Source organism: Eumetopias jubatus, unplaced genomic scaffold, assembly GCF_037043125.1.
Source record: "Eumetopias jubatus isolate StellerSeaLion01/CBP00866 unplaced genomic scaffold, mEumJub1_p1.0 scaffold_2, whole genome shotgun sequence".
Classification (NCBI taxonomy): Eukaryota; Metazoa; Chordata; class Mammalia; order Carnivora; family Otariidae; genus Eumetopias; species Eumetopias jubatus.
In genome coordinates this window covers 21,674,021-21,690,482 of record NW_028274808.1, presented here as the reverse complement: position 1 = coordinate 21,690,482, position 16,462 = coordinate 21,674,021, and the positions used below count along the sequence as shown (strand labels likewise).

The window sequence follows — 16,462 nt, the reverse complement described above, 5'->3', positions numbered from 1 at the left end:
AAATGAAATGAAAATGCTCATAAATAAATTATGGAATGCCCATTTAATAAAATAAATGGTTTAGACTTTTGGTTCTAACAATAATAGCATACTATATAATCTGTCATAAAAATATTTTATACATCCTTTTAAATATACTGTACTCATAAGAAATTAAGGGAAATTGCCAGAGGCAGAAATAAAGAGGAAACTAATAACTAGAACAGCGTGAGCTGTGGCTTGCTTGGGCGAGAAGTGGATTATTATTCATAGAATTGTAGGCGCTTGGATTTTAATGCCTGTTTGGGGATGGAAACAAGACCTTGGGAAGTTGAAATTGAGACACCCAGAGCCCTCTTCAAAAGAATGGCCTAGAAAAAGTCATTCTCCTAGTGTGATGACAGGGAAACCTGAAGATGTCTGCCTGGACTCCAAGTGGAAAAAAAAATCTTCTGAGAATGTATAAACATGGTCCCTCACTACCTCATATGGGTTCAGAGTTAGAACTTACACTACCCAAACAGAGAAAAAGCTGATGTCACTGACAGAAAGAAATAGAAAACTTGTTTGGAGGAAATACCGTGAACACTGGCCATATGTAATTCCTACAGAAAAGATATGGAAGAGGGTAAGCTCATAATCCCAAAGTACAAATATATGAAGTTTTATTAAAGAAGAGTTAATAAACTGAGTGGATTCCTAACAAAAAGGATAATTTGGTTGAATCTGTAAGTTAAGTGTATTCAAAATGATTAAAGATAATGAAAAATCAGTATGAAAAAGAATCAGTAAAGAATTTCTAGACATGTAAAATATAGTCCTTGAAGGCTGGATAGTTAAGGCAGCATATAAGATGTAATTGAAGAAGTAATTAGTAATCTGGACAATAATTTTAAAGAAACTACACAGAATGTAACACTTTTAAAGAAATGGTAAATATTAAGGGGAATTTAATAGACATTAAAAATAGACTGAATCTAAAATTTGTCTATCACGGGGCACCTGGGTGGCTCAGTTGTTAAGCGTCTGCCTTCGGCTCAGGTCATGATCCCAGGGTCCTGGGATCGAGCCCCGCATCGGGCTCCCTGCTCCGCGGGAAGCCTGCTTCTCCCTCTCCCACTCCCACTGCTTGTGTTCCCTCTCTCGCTGTGTCTCTCTCTGTCAAATAAATAAAATCTTCAAAAAATAAATAATAAAATAAAATTTGTCTATCAGGAGGTACAGACTGAGAATGAGAGAGGCAATATTCTAAGAGAAATGGTTGAACAGTTCCCAGAAAGGAACAAAGATGGTAATCCCAAGATTTAGGAAGCATAAACGGTCCTGGGTGGGATAAATAATAAGAAATCTGTAGTTAGCCAGATTGTAGTAAAACTGTAAAATCAAAGATAAAGAGAAGCAGGACAGATTTGTACAAAGGGATAGTAGCTGGCCCGATTGAAGACTGATTTGTAACACTGAATAGAAGTCAGAAGGTAGTATAATATGTCTTCAAAATGCTGAGAGAAAATAATTGCCATCTTAGATTTCTATACCTAGGTAAATTGTCATTTAGGAATGAGGATAAAATCATTTTTATAAGATTGGGACAGCTTCAGATCATCACTGAAAGAATTACTAAAGAATGGTTATGAGGAACACATGAACATAAAATGAAGGGTAAAATTCAAGAAGGAATGGTGAATACAAAAATTGGTAAAAAAATGAAGTAATTCTTAAGCATTGACTACATACTACAACAAAAATAGTAATTATTACTATGTTGAAAAGAGTTAAAACAAGGTGGTCCTCAAATATTGAACTATAGTGGTATGGAAGACAATAAGGCTTGATTAAAGGTTAAGTGTTCTATGTGGGAAACAAAAATAAAATTAGATGTCTACCTCATGCTGTAATAATCGAGGTCGATTAGAGTCCTAAATGTGATTTAAGAAAAAAAACCTTCAAGATATTTAGAGGAATATATATGAAGATAAAATTTTGGCCCTATGCGGGGGAGGATTTTCAAAACAAAACAAACAGCACAATCTAGAATGGAAAATACTGCTACATTTCACTTCATTAAAACAAAAATTTCTAATAAAATAGAAGTCTTGGAATGGCAGAAGATACTTACAATATGTAGCACTTGCAAAGAATATCCAGAATAAATAGTAATGATCTATAAATCATTTTTTATTCTTTATTTATTTTTTAAAGATTTTATTCATTTGAGAGAGAGTGAGTGAGAGAGAGCATGAGCTGGGGGAGGGACAGAGGGAGAGGAGGAACAGATACCCCGCAGAGCAGGGAGCCCGATGTGGGGCTTGATTCTGGGACCCTAAGATCATGACCTGAGCTGAAGGCACATGCTTAACCGACTGAGCCACCCAGGTGCCCTGCAAATCATTTTTTAAAAAAGACAACACAATAGAAAAATGGACAGGGGGGTTTGAACAGGCCATTCAAGCGAATGATACTCAGAAGACCAAACACGTGAAAAGATGATCATCACTAATAATAGGGAAATGCAATCATAACCATAATGAAGCACCATTTTTTACCAATTAGATGGGTAAAATTTAAAAAAAAAATTGACCACTTTTGGCAACAAAAATTTTCATACTCTGTTGGTAGGAGTACAAATCTTTGGGAAACAGGTTGTCATTATATAGTAAATTGAAGATTCACATGCCTAATAACTCAGAAATTCTATCTAGGTATAAACTCTTGGGAAACAGAAACCTGTGACAAAAAGACATGTTTAACAATCTTTTTAGATGTCCCTGATACCTCCATTTCTAACCCTACAACAGCTACTTCAAAATGTGTTTCATTCTACCTGCAGCACACCTCACTTTGTTCTGTCTCAAGCAAATGACCTCCATTTTCACAGAGAAAATGATCTATCAGAAGTAAATTTGCTCAGTTTCTTACTTCCTCAGAACTAAATTTGCCTTTATCTTTCTCTCACTTTTAGCTCCATAGGAATAAAGGTATCTTCCTGCAAAACTAGGGAAAGGAGTTTGGAGTCCATGATTTTTCTCTAGCAATGCCCAGTAGCCTAAGAGATGGAGCAGTTCTAGGTGATAATGTAGTGTGGTGATAGAATTTTTTCCTTGAATTTTGAAGTTGGGAAGTCAGAGAGCTTTGAGACTAAGTTATTAAATGGGCCAACGTTCTCTCTGACTTGATTTGGGGTGATGAGGAAAACCATGAGTTATGTTTCAGAGTCCTCTTTAAAAGTGAGTAGGAATGCCTACAAGTTGCCATTGGCAAGGTGGTTAAGTGATATAACCAGGGCATATCTACCTCCATCAGCATCAGTGATTTATTTGGCAGGTATTAATGCCTAAGTGAAGTTGGTGGCAGAGAAGAGCAGAGTGCCTTCACCATCTCAGTGACAAAAATATAAAAATAAACAAAATTGGTTGATAAAAGACAGCTGACCACATTTATTTCGTTCCACAGGAATGTTAAACTTGGGAGTATGTTTAAGACCAGTTTTTACTGATGAAGGAAGATTCTTGAAAAAGTAAACATTCCACCCTTGGCCACATAAAATCCTTGGATAGCTTCTCCTTAATTTTTAGAATGTAGCACAGTCCTACAATGTACTCTTCTCCAGAAAGAAATACCAGATTTTTGGCACACCTAGGTGACTTAGTTAAGCACCTGACTCTTGATTTCGGCTCAGGTCATGATCTCAGGGTTATGAGATCCAAAGCCACGTTGGGCTCTGTGCTCAGCGAGGAGTCTGCTTGAGATTGTCTCTCCCTCTCCCCATCCCCCTGCTGTCTCTTTCTCTCTCTCTCTCTCAAATAAATAAATAAATAAATAAAATCTTAAAAAAAAAAGTAACATCAGATTGTCTAATTATAAGCTTTCATTTTCTGCTTCTTGTCAGGACATTCACATCATTTCCAAGATTCAGGGTCAATTTAACATACAGAATTAGATTCAAATAGGATTTTATTAGGGTAGGCTAGTTTTAAAGATTTTTTTACTTATTAGAGAGAGTGAGCGAAAGAGAGAAAGAGTGCGCATGTGTGCAAGCAGGGGGAGGAGCAGGGGGAGAGGGAGAAGCAGGCTCCCTGCTCATGCGGGGTTCGATCCTGGGACTCCAGGGTCATGACCTGAGCTGAAGACAGCTGCTTAACTGACTGAGCCACCCAGACGCCCCTAGGGTAGGCTAGTTTGTACTAACACGTAGACCCTCAAGTTTCAGTGGATTAACCTGATAAAAGCTTACTTATTGTTTATGTAATAATTCTTGGGTTGTGTACAGGTTGATAGGAAGACTCCTGCATGTGGCTCTCCTCCATGCTGTCATTCAGACATCTAGAGTGATGGTGACTCTGCCATCTTCAACAAGTGGTTTCCAAGGTTACTCAGGGTGTCACCATACCAGTTAGCCAAAAAGGGGTGATGGAGCATAGAGGGAGCCTTCTTGTGGGAAGGTTTAATGGGCCAGGCCTGGAAATGGCAGGCATCACTGCCATTCATACTACATTTTCTACACTGAGTCGTACGGCCACATCTAAGTGCCAGAGATACTGGGAAATGTACTCTAGCTGTATGCTTAGAAAGAAGAATGACTTCATTGATACAATTAATATATTTTTGTACCACCAATTACTTCAAACATCATATCCTTAACTTTTTAATTCTCTTATAAGAACTGATAACTCCTCAAGTTTAAATAGGAATTTTAATTGAAAGTATGTATATCATATATAACGTGTAGATTTTATATTGTCCTCAGGTAATCTAAGTAAATTTCCGTCTGCAAAAATAATCTTACTGCACTGATGAAACCTGAAGGAGTATCTGCTTTCCTACCTCAAGTCTTACAGGTTTCCTTGTGGTAGGAGAAATTCATTGGCCTAATCTCTACAACCACCTCCTCTTTGAGCCTGATCAAGAGCCACTTTCCAGGTATATACTCTGTAATCTGCTAGAAATTTATGAACTTGCTATGGTTCCTGCAAATACGCACTGCATAGTTCTGTATTTGGAGATAGAGAAGAACTTAATCTGTTTCCTTGAGCATCAGCTTTTTTATCTTCCCTCATAGGTAACTTCTAGATGGAAGTATTTCAGACTTTCTTAGATAATAAAACTGAATCCCCACATAAAATTCTCCAAGTATAAAACCTTGAGAACAGAAGTTAGAGAGTTCATATTAATTATACCTTTAAAAATGTTTATATCTCAAATGAGATGTGTGTAGAGAGGTTCAGTTTTAGGGCTCTGCCACCGTCTGTCTTTGTAACAGTAACTGAGTCATTTAACCTTTCAGGGTTATTATTCTATGAAATGTCCTAGGTAGGGATGATTGATTTGAATTTGTAAGGTCCATTTTAGCTATAATAGTTGTTTAATCTTAAAATCACTTTATTTTTCCTAATATTTTATTTGATTATAACTTGTTGCTTTAAATGTTCCCATCTTTTTAATCCTCTCTAAACTTAATTTTTTTAAGTTTTTATTTTAATTCCAGTTAATTAGCATATAGTGTTAAATTAATTTCAGGTGTACAATATAGTGTGATTCAACAATTCTATACATCACCCAGTGCTTATCGCGACAAGTGCACTCCTTAATCCCTGTCACCTGTTTCACCCATCTCCCACCCATCTCCCCTCTGGTAACCATCAGTTTATTTTCTATAGTCTTGTCTCTTTCTTGATTTCTCTCTCTCTCTCTCTTTCTCTTTTTCTTTTTTACCCCTTTGCTTGTTTGTTTTGTTTCTTAAATTCCACATGAGTGAAATCACATGGTATTTGTCTTTCTCTGACTTATTTTGCTTAGCATTATACCTCTAGCTCCATTTGCAAATGGCAAGATTTCATTCTTTTTTATGGCTGAGTAATATTCTTTTGTATATATATTTTAAATCCGTTTTATAAATTAAAACACCAGTATTATAAACTTTGTCCCAGATAATGCCTTTTCAGCTTTCATTCATGTTAAATTCAGGGACATTTAATTTCTCTCTGAAAATAAAATGTCAACGTAATGGGAATAAACTGCCAAAACTAAGTAATATTACATGATTTTTAAAACTTGTATATCCTTTTCAATAATAATTTCTACAACTGAAAAATTGAATTATTTTTAAGATTGTATACCTTTTAATCGTGCTTTTTTCTTATATTCTCTTTTTAAAGTTGTTTTTGTCAAATTTAAAAGGTATATAAAATTATACAGTTGACCCTTGAATAATGCAGGGCTATGGGCACCAACCCCCTGTGCAATCAAAAATCCGTGTATAACTTTTGACTCCCCCCAACTTAACTATTAATAGCTTACTGTTGACCAGAAGCTTTACTGATAATATTAACAGTTGATTAACACCTGTTTTGTATGTGGTATGTATTATATGCATATTATTACAATATACATACACCTTATTTTATTCTTAAAACAAGATAAGCTAGAGAAAAAATATTAAGATCATAAGGAAGAGAAAATACATTTACAGCACTGTACTGTATTTATTGAAAAAAAGAATCCATGGATCAATGGACCTGTGCAGTTCAAACCTGTGTTCAAGGGTGAACTGTATATTCCAGCATTCAGAATTAATGCTTGTTAACATTTTGACATATTTGTTTATAGTTTCCTTTCAGAGATAAATACTATCTAAGTGTGCTGTCTTTTTTAATAGTAATATTAAAGAACTTTAGCTTCTTTCTGGTTTTTTTTAAGATTTTATTTATTTATTTGACAGAGAGAGACACAGTGAGAAAGGGAACACAAGCAGGGGGAGTGGGAGAGGGAGAAGCAGGCTTTCTGCGGAGCAGGGAGCCCGGGCTTGATCCCAGGACCCTGGGATCATGACCTGAGCCGAAGGCAGACGCTTAACAACTGAGCCACCCAGGCGCCCCAAGAACTTTAGCTTCTAATAGAGTTTCTCTTCACTTTTTTTTTTATCTATAGTTTTAAGACAAAAACTGACAATGTGGTACCAAGTTTACATTTAAACAAAGTTTTCACAGAAACCTAACACATGCCTAAGAAGATTTTACAGTGGATTTTTAGGTACAGGTCTAGACAATGTCGAGAACTGATGTATCTCATGATCCAAGACAGCATTTTGGGTATTAGGTAATTCCTGGGATTAGAAAAACTTCGTTTTGTTTGTATTTTTTTTTATTATTATTATGTTATGTTAATCAGCATACATTACGTCATTAGTTTTTGATGCAGTGTTCCATGATTCATTGTTTGTGTATAACACCCAGTGCTCCATGCAGAACGTGCCCTCTTTAATACCCATCACCGGGCTAACCCACCCCCCACGCCTCTCCCCTCTAGAACCCTCAGTTTGTTTCTCAGAGTCCACAGTCTCTCATGGTTCGTCTCCCCCTCCGATTTCCCCCCTTCATTCTTCCCCTCCTGCTATCTTCTTCTTCTTCATCTTTTTTTTTTTTTAACATATATTGTATTATTTGTTTCAGAGGTACAGGTCTGGGATTCAACAGTCTTACACAACTCACAGCGCTCACCATAGCACAAGTGAACCATTACCCCAGTATGAAAGCTTCGTCTTCTCCTGAGACCAGGGCTTTTGAAATCCTCCCACTCAACGTGCTCCTGTGAACTTGTGCTGTCAGTGCCACCACCAGTGGTTTCAGAGTTCACAGTTCAAAAAGCAGAGAGGCTCCCAGAGTTTTCCATTCTAAGAGCATGGGCCTTTCCTTCCCTACTCTCCCACCTTCCATTCCACCCTCTTCCCCTCCCCAAATACCTCAGCCGGTTGCTTGGATGAACAAGCTGATATTTGTAACTTTATAATTGAAAAAGAAAGGGTCTTGTCAACGTCAAGGGTTAGCATCTCTAAGACAGAACAGTCGCCTGGCATATGTTCCAATAAAACTTTCCCTTCTTAACCAGTTTCCATTCTACAAATGACAGCTGCTAACTGCCGTAGTCCTTTGTTGGGAGCAGCATTAAGCTCAGGCAGGGGACACACTGACTTAGAAGTTTCAGGTATTCACAGCTTTTAAACAGTCTCTCACAGTCTTCATTTAGGTTGCCAGTGACTTTTTTTTTTTAAAAGATAAAATATTCTGGACATAAAACCAAATCATCATTAGGTTGTTCTTTCCAATGTTTCACCATTTTCCCAATCAGGCCCCAAATTTTAACAAAAATGATTCTACCTGTCTCCCTTCCTACTCCATCCCTCCTGCCCCTAAATATTACACCAGTGATCCCCAGAAACTGCATACACACCACACTATAAAAATGCAATGAACACTTTCGGAAAGCAGGCTGTATGTTGTGGACATGCTCTTTGAAGAGCTACAGTGTCGTTTGCTCTCCTATACACCCATTCTGCAAGTTTTGTCCTTCATGGAAGGCATTCTGCTTTTCTCAGCAAAGTTCAGAATGAGCTGCCTTGCTGCACTTCTCCTTCCCCTCCACTGGGATGGGTATGCAAACCACACAGCTGGAAAGGCTTTATATTCCTTTGGGCGGCTCTAAGTACTGTACTGACTCTTCAAAGGACATCTCCTCAAGCCACCTCTGTGGTGTCAAGACAAGTAGAACTCCTTCCCTCTCCACTTGAAACCCACAGTTAGATGTGACGGGCTAGTACGCAGGAGAGTTAATTCTTGTCATCTTTTTTGTCACCATCTTCTGAGAGGTAGGAATGCCACATCAGACTTTCCTCATAGAAGGATATGACCCCTGTGGACACTTGACATTGGCTTCCTTGGAAGGGACCAGGTCACCCTCATCAGATTTTTTCATTTCATCAAGAACATGAGCTCTGCACCAGAGTCTGTAGCTCCATTAATAAGCTCCAGCTCCAGACCCTGGGCAAAGCCTCATGGCTTTTCTGACTCTTCTTTCTTCTTTGGTTTGTTCCTTATTTTCAGAATCAGAGTCAATTTTGCGCTTGCCTTCCTATAATTTCTCTGTCCTATGTGCCGTTTTCTGTGACTGTAGGAACTCGGCAATGAGGTCAGGACAGCCCGGGTTCTCTTCTGGCTCCCATGTGTTGTCCACATCTGACGACCCCTTCCACTGTAGGAGGTAGTCCACTTTGCCTTTTCCTCTTGATGTTTGGGAAATTTTTACACCACATATTCTTCTTCCTCATCCTCTAGCACCTCCTCCACTTTCTTCTTGTTTTGTTTCTTCCTCAGTGCCCACCAGCTTTCTAGTCTAAAGGGTGATGCTGTGCCCAGGAGCATAAGAGGAAGCTGTCCCATGCTAATGGTGTGTTGCATCAGTGGGGGAAGTGGCCTCCAGAAAAGGAACAAATTTCTTCAAGTTCTAAAGCTTGTTTTTGTCCTAGCAATGGAAACAAAAATTAATATAGCATGTGGTTGAGAGTGTGGTCTTTAGAATCAGAATACCTAGATATGAATCTCAGCTCTTTTACTCAAGAACCTTGCCAAAGCTAATTAAATATACATGCCTCATTTCCCTCATCTGTAAAGTAGGGATAGTAATTGTCCCTACATTACAGGATTATTTTTTTTAAGACTTTATTTATTTGTCAGAGAGAGAGAGAGTACAAGCAGGGGGAGCGGCAGGCAGAGGGAGAAGCAGGCTCCCCACTGAGCAGGGAGCACGACCCTGGGATCATGACTGACCCTGGGATCATGACTTGAGCCAAAGGCATGTTAACCGACTGAGCCACCCAGTCATTCCACATTACAGGATTATTAAGAGAGCTTAAAATGGTCAGGCACATAAGAAGGTCTTGGTATGTGTTAACTTTTTTTTTTTTTAAATGTAGCTAAATAGCGACTGTGTATGGATAGCAGCAAGATTACGATGCTAGGTATCAGATTATTGCCTCAGCTTCGAGTCTGCCCTTCATTGCATCTGCTTGTAATGCTGGCGTTGGAACTTGCAAACGTTTCTTTTTTGCCCGTAGACTGTGCAGCGGGCACACTGTAGGCAGAAGAGGCTTCTTTCTCTGACTCTGGTGTGCCTCTGTTCTGCTTGTTCCTGGGGCACTGTGAAACACCCAGTGACACTCATCTCAAGCTCTTCTGTGTCAGCGGCCAGGCAGAAGATGGAAACCACACAGTAATTTGAACAGATAAGGTTCAATATGAAGAACTGTTCACTCTTTACAAGAGCTTAGCTACTAAGAAGGAATCAAAATTCAAAAGAATATTCTAGGGCTGAGGGAGAAAACCTAAGGAAAGAACAAACTTGGAAGGGGGGCTCCCTCCCTAGATTGGGATTTAGTCCTTGTTAAAAAAGGCGTATTCACAGCTAGAGCTTTTTTCCCACAGTTGCTGGGCTGAGGCTGGCGGACCCGAAAACATAGCTAGGACTGGCTACCTGGAAACTGCCTGCTGGTGTGCATTGGGCCAGTTGACAGACAGGGAACCATGAGATAGAACTGGCATGCAGGAGATCCCCCACTATGATGCAAGTAGGCCAAGGCTGGTTGGTGGGCAGGGAACTTCAAGTTGTGACCTTCCATTGGGGTACAGGTAGGCCAAGGACTCTAGGACTCATCTTACTGAATGTTTGTTTATTTGTTTGTTTGTTTGTTTATAAAGGATCCAAAAGAGGACACGTAGTAAAATCTCCAGGTATTCAAGTTCTTCCAGACAATAAAATTCCAGCTTGAGGGAAGTGATCTGCCAGAGCATTTTTAAGACCTGTATAAATGAGTAGAGGAAAAGGGTAGATGAGTCACTGTGGTTGGTGTTATGGACTGAATGTGTCCCCTCAAAATTCATGTGTTAAAACTCTAATGTCTAGTGTGGCTGTATTTGAAAATGGGACCTCCAAGGAAGTACAAGGTTAAATGAGGTCATAAAGGTAGGCTCCTGATCTGATAGGATTAGTGTCCTTATAAGAAAAGACATCAGGGAGCTCACTCACACTTTCTTAATGTGCCCACACACTGAGGAAAGACCATGTGAGGATATGGAAAGAAGGTGCCATCTGCAAGCCAAAAAGAGAGCTTTCACCAGAAACTTAACATGCTTTGATCTTGGACTTGTAGCTTCTAGAACTGTAAGAAAATAAATTTCTGTTGTTTAAGCCATCCAGTCTATGGTATTTTGTTATGGCAGCCCAAGCTAATAGAGTTGGGTAAGTTCAAGGTGATTCATTTAGGGTAAAATAGTCCAAACTTTTAATGATGTGTTATGTTTATTCCTTCCGGTTGCAGTCTAGAAAAACTATCTTGGGAGTCATGTCGCCAGACCTAGAAGACTGTGGCTCAGTGCATAGCTAGAAATTCTGTCATGAAGGGTCAGCCATCACTCTTAAGAAATAAATAGAATACCACATACCGTATAATCTAGATGTTTGGAACTGAGCCAGGAAGACTGAGAGAAAGGTGGTAAAGGCAGATGGGAGCCTCAAGGAAATGCCAGGCCGTTGGAATGGTTTTATCATCATGGACACATTTAAAGAACTTCCAACTTATAGTACCACAAAGGCATTTGATACCTCAAACTTTATTCATGGAGCTGAGCTGCCAAAGACTGTTTCTGGACCTGCTGATCAATAGAGTAGACACTCTTGATGAACTGATTCTATTGGCCAACGGAGAAGGAAGTGTTCTCATTTAGTTTTCATTTAATCTTTACAGTTTGTGGAGTTGGTTTTTATTTGCCCATTTTTTACAATTGAAAATGCTAAAGGTCAGAGAGATTATTTTTCCCAAGGTTACCTAACTAGGAAGTGGTGGAGTTGGCATTTGAACATAGGCCTGAAGGATTACAAAACCAATGCACTTTTATTCCAAAATGCCAACTTGTGCAATGTGGAAGAACTCTGGATTTGGTCATAGACTCAGTTGCTGTCTGTATGACAGTGATGAAGGATTCTCTAGACTAGGCTAGTAGCTCTTTTGTGAAATGAGGCTAATAATATATGTGCTGTTTGCTTTTTAAAAAGTAATGTAGCATTCCACAGCTTTTTCTAAAGTCTATACGTGTGTGTATGTTTCTTTAAAGCATGACCTTGGTTTCTGTCTTTTTTTGCCCATTCTTTCTTGTTTTTTTCTCACCAAGCTATGTGTCCTGTAAATCTTACGCAAGTACCACCTCCTGATCTACAATATCCTTTTTAATGGCCATAGACTACTACTCATTGATGTATTATATTAAAATGTTACTATATCAATATACTATAGATTTCTGATTCTTGTCTTATAATTGGGTACTCTTCCAAACTCTGGATATACTGTAATTTGTGTTCAATATTGTTTATTTCATTTTCAGTTCTTTTTTCAAATCAGATTTGATAGGGGTTTGTCTATTTTATTGGTCTTTTCAGATACTACTTTTTTTAAATTAAATTCATTTACTGTTTTATTGTTTTGTTTACTTCTGCTTTTATCTTTATGGATTATTCTCTTCTGTTTTCTTCAAATTTATCTTATCCTTTCTTTGGCTTCTTGAGTTGAATACATATATTTAAATTCTTTTTTAATTTTTTATTTACTTTTTTTAAAGATTTTATTTATATTTGACAGAGAGAGAGAGACAGCGAGAGAGAGAACACAAGCAGGGGGAGTGGGAGAGGGAGAAGCAGGCTTCCCACGGAGTAGGGAGCCTGATGTGGGGCTCAATCCCATTGTGACCTGAGCCGAAGGCAGATGCTTAACGACTGAGCCACCCAGGCGCCCCTAAATTCTTATTTTTTAAAAAATATACTTAAGGATATTAATTTTCCCATGTTAGTAATGGCTTTGACCAAATTACACAGATTGCTGTTTGTGAGTCCCTAAGTGTCATTTATTTTCAAAAGCTTTGTATTCTCAGTTTTCGTTTCTTCTTTAACCCAAGAATTGTCTAATTGTATAGTAGTGTATCTCAAATTTTCCAAAGTGCTTTTTTTTATGTTCATTTCTTTGCTGATAAATTTTAGCATTTTTCCATATGAGGCAAGGAATAAAACCTGAATGATTTCTCTTTTAAAAACAACATATATCTTACTTTCAAAAATACAATAAATAGGTAATAATATAATGCATAGTTATATCTACACTGGACAGCTTAAAAAATAAACCATCAGCATATATACCTCTATCATAATTCTCTCTTCCCCAAAGAGATAACCACCGTTCTAAATTTGATTTTTATCATTCCCATGAATGTTTTCATAATTTTATTACAAATGAGTGTACCCCTGAATAATATATACATATTTGGTAGTATCCTTTTATAATTTGTATTTTTATTTAGTATTATATTTAAGAAATTTATCTACATTGATATAAGTACACCTCATAAATTTATATTCACTACCCAATGTTCTGTGAATATTTCATTGAACCAAATAACTTCCACATTTTTATATTATTGATATTTTTGTGAAGACTAATATATGGTCAGTTTATATATTTTGTTTATTAAAAACAAATAAGCATCTTATTTGTTTTGTTACACAGATTCTTTTTCTTACATGGTTTCTTCATTTCATCTACCCATTTCTAGTAGAGATGTATTGACATCTCAGCCATGACTGTGAGTTGGTCAAATTGCATTTTTCTAACAGGTTTTCCATCATATAATTTTAAGTTGTTTTGTTTTATTAGTGTAATGTCTTGGTGAATTTTTCTTTGTCCCATTTAATGCTTTTGGCCCGTAATTTTGTGTATTTTCAAACATTTGGGGCAATGTTTACCTCTGACTCTTGTAAGGAATGTTTATATTGCTTCTTAAAAATATGAGTTGCCGAACCATGAGAGACGATGGACTCTGAAAAACAAACTGAGGGTTCTGGAGGGGAGGAGGGTGGGGGGATGGGTTAACCTGGTGATGGGTATTAAAGAGGGCACGTTCTGCGTGGAGCACTGGGTGTTATACGCAAACAATGAATCATGGAACACTACATCAAAAACTAATGGTGTAATGTATGGTGATTAACATAATAAAAAATTTTAAAAAAAGAGCCAAATCAAAAAAAAAATATATGAGTTGCTCTTTTTTAATGAGAGAGTCTAACCCACTCATATTTATTGACATATCTGTATTTGTTTTTGCTGTATTACATGAGCATGTGTAATTTTTTTCTCTTTATGCCCTGACATTAGATTTGTCCTTTTTTTCCCCCTCTTTTCTATCTCTCTGGTGGCTTGAAAGTTGTACATCCTCTTTCTAGTCTTCAAGTGGTTACACATATAAGACAAATTATTGAACATTTTTGACTGTATTGCCTTCTCCACCCCACAGTTCTGAAGCCAATTACATTAATGCCAGATAATTATTGATTTTTAATATGCTTCAATTTTTAAAGGAATCATTTAATAATTGTAGTAAGTTTTTACAACCACTTTCATGCATTCATTTATTTATCAAATATTGAAGAACTTGCTACAAGCAAGAAACTGGAGAAGCTGAAGTGTACCCCTTAAAAATTCCTGCCTTTGTGGAATTTATATTATTTCTGAAGGCTAGATGTATAAATTTTGTATTTGTCAGTATGTTTATAATATGTAAAGGCCAGATGAGATCATCAAAGAAGTAATTATAGGTTTTAAAAAGAGAGTCTGAGGACTGGCAAAGAAGTACCAGCAAAAGTACAAAGAATGCCAGAGGAGTAAAAGGAAAATCAGGAAAGTGATGTCTTGGAAACTGAGAAAGTTATTTTAACGAAAAAAGAGTTATCAAATGTGTCAGATGCTGTAAGATGAAAACTGAGAATTAACCTTTGAATTTAGCAACAAAGAGTTCATCTATGACCTTGATAAGTAGTTTTAGTGGGGTGGTAGAGGGGAGAACCTACTGAGGTAGAGGCGGTCAGAGACAGGAAGTGAAAGCAGGAGACAAGGTGCGGAGGAAGGGAAGAGTAGCTAAATGGAGAGGTAGGAGAGGAAGCCTTCTAAGACTGGAGGAATGCCAACATGTGTAAGTGGAAGGGAAGTGTTCAGTAGAAGAGGGAAAAATAGTGAGAGAGTAGGCAGGGCAAGGGAGGTATTGCTGGAGCAAAGACTTTGAATAGGCAAGAAGAGATGAGATACACACGCTAAACCTCTCTGCATACTGCCTCCTTAGATGACTTACTCACATCATCCTCCTATCAATGTTGAGATGATATTTGTGAAAGTACTTTGCAAACTTGTAAAGAACCTTATAATGTAAGCTACTATAACAATACAAGTGGAGACTTTAGAGTAAGTGGTCAGTTAACTTTTTCTTTTTTTTTACAACTTTTTTTTCTATTTGATTTCAGCCAGGGAAATACTATTGGCTGGTCTTCAGACTGTGTCTATTTCCACATGGACACATTTACCTAGCATCAAAACATTTCACCTAGAGTACTTGGGATTTTCCCACATTGGAATTTGATATTTAACCTTTCGACCACCCAACAAGCAAAGAAACTGTTGCCCCTTTTATCTTCTTAGAAGCTTGTAAATGAGCCTGAAGCCATTTGAGAAAGCCAAGTGTAATACTTATGTGAACCTCTTTTTAGCTGGAATAAAAATAGAATTTCATAAGATTCTTATCCAGAAAATACAACCTAAAAATCTAAATTTAAAAGATTTTTGCTCTTCGGTGTTTTGTAAAAATGTTAGCCCTGTTGCCAGTATCAGGTAGGGCGTAATAACAAATGCTCAGCTTCCTACTTGAAATCAAATAAATGCTTTATTCTTTATTTTTAAAATTAGTGTTGGTTTGATTTAATATCAAGCCATTTTTAAAGAAACTAATAAGGATGAGTAATCAAAATAATGTTGGTTAATACAAATGGTTTTTATTTTCCCTTCTTCCATTTTTCATTCTCATGGCTCTATTTCTCACCTGCTAAAAGGTAATACATTATACAGTGTTTAGATAATTGATATAATTGTTTCAAGTTACCTCTTTAGGGTATTATCAGCTTGTAGGCATCAGTTTCTCTAATTGTCAAGTAGTGAATCTTTTATCTGGCATTTAATCTTGCCTCCCTGGGAAAATCAGACCTTACCGCAGAGTAAATTTTCAAATTGCTGACCTGAAGTAACATGAGACTGTGCCTTGGCAGTGAACCTTCGCTTTCTGTTATTCATAGGAAGGATAATGATGTACACTGTTGCCTGAAGGCCCTTGTTTTACTACCTTAAGAAGTAACATCTAAGTACTAGTTGCAAAGGTCTGAGTTTGGAAATTCCAAAGAAGATAATTGCACTGACACAGTATTTTTATTTCTTTTGGAAAGATGAGGTAATTAAAAAATGTAGCTTTTATTATTTCTCCCACTTTTGAAACATTCATCTTGCTCATGTCAACGTGACTTAGAGATTCCACAGTTACCTGAAAAATGATCATTACTTATTTTTATGAATAAATTATGTATTTTGTTTTACAGTTGTATTTAAAATTTTTATTTCCATGTAAACTCTCCATTTTTATAAACAAGAAAACTGAGATTAAAATGTAGCTCACTGTTCTTCAGTAAAACATAAAAGATAGAGCTTTCTAGAGCTAGAAAGAAAATTCCCTAAACATTTTTAGCAAACTTGAAAAGAATGTTAAGCAATTCCCATAAAATAATTTCTTAGAAGGTATAAAAT

The 16,462-nt window shown here is 37.1% G+C and overlaps 1 protein-coding gene and 1 pseudogene across 2 annotated transcripts in view; one reads left to right on the top strand and one right to left on the bottom strand.

Moving 5' to 3' along the window:
• MICU3 (mitochondrial calcium uptake 3) overlaps positions 1 to 16,462 on the top strand; it is a 99,661-nt gene that overhangs the window by 12,234 nt on the left and 70,965 nt on the right. The gene's annotated exons all lie outside the window — the stretch shown is intronic.
• Positions 8,579 to 9,188, bottom strand: LOC114206094 (chromobox protein homolog 1 pseudogene; annotated as a pseudogene).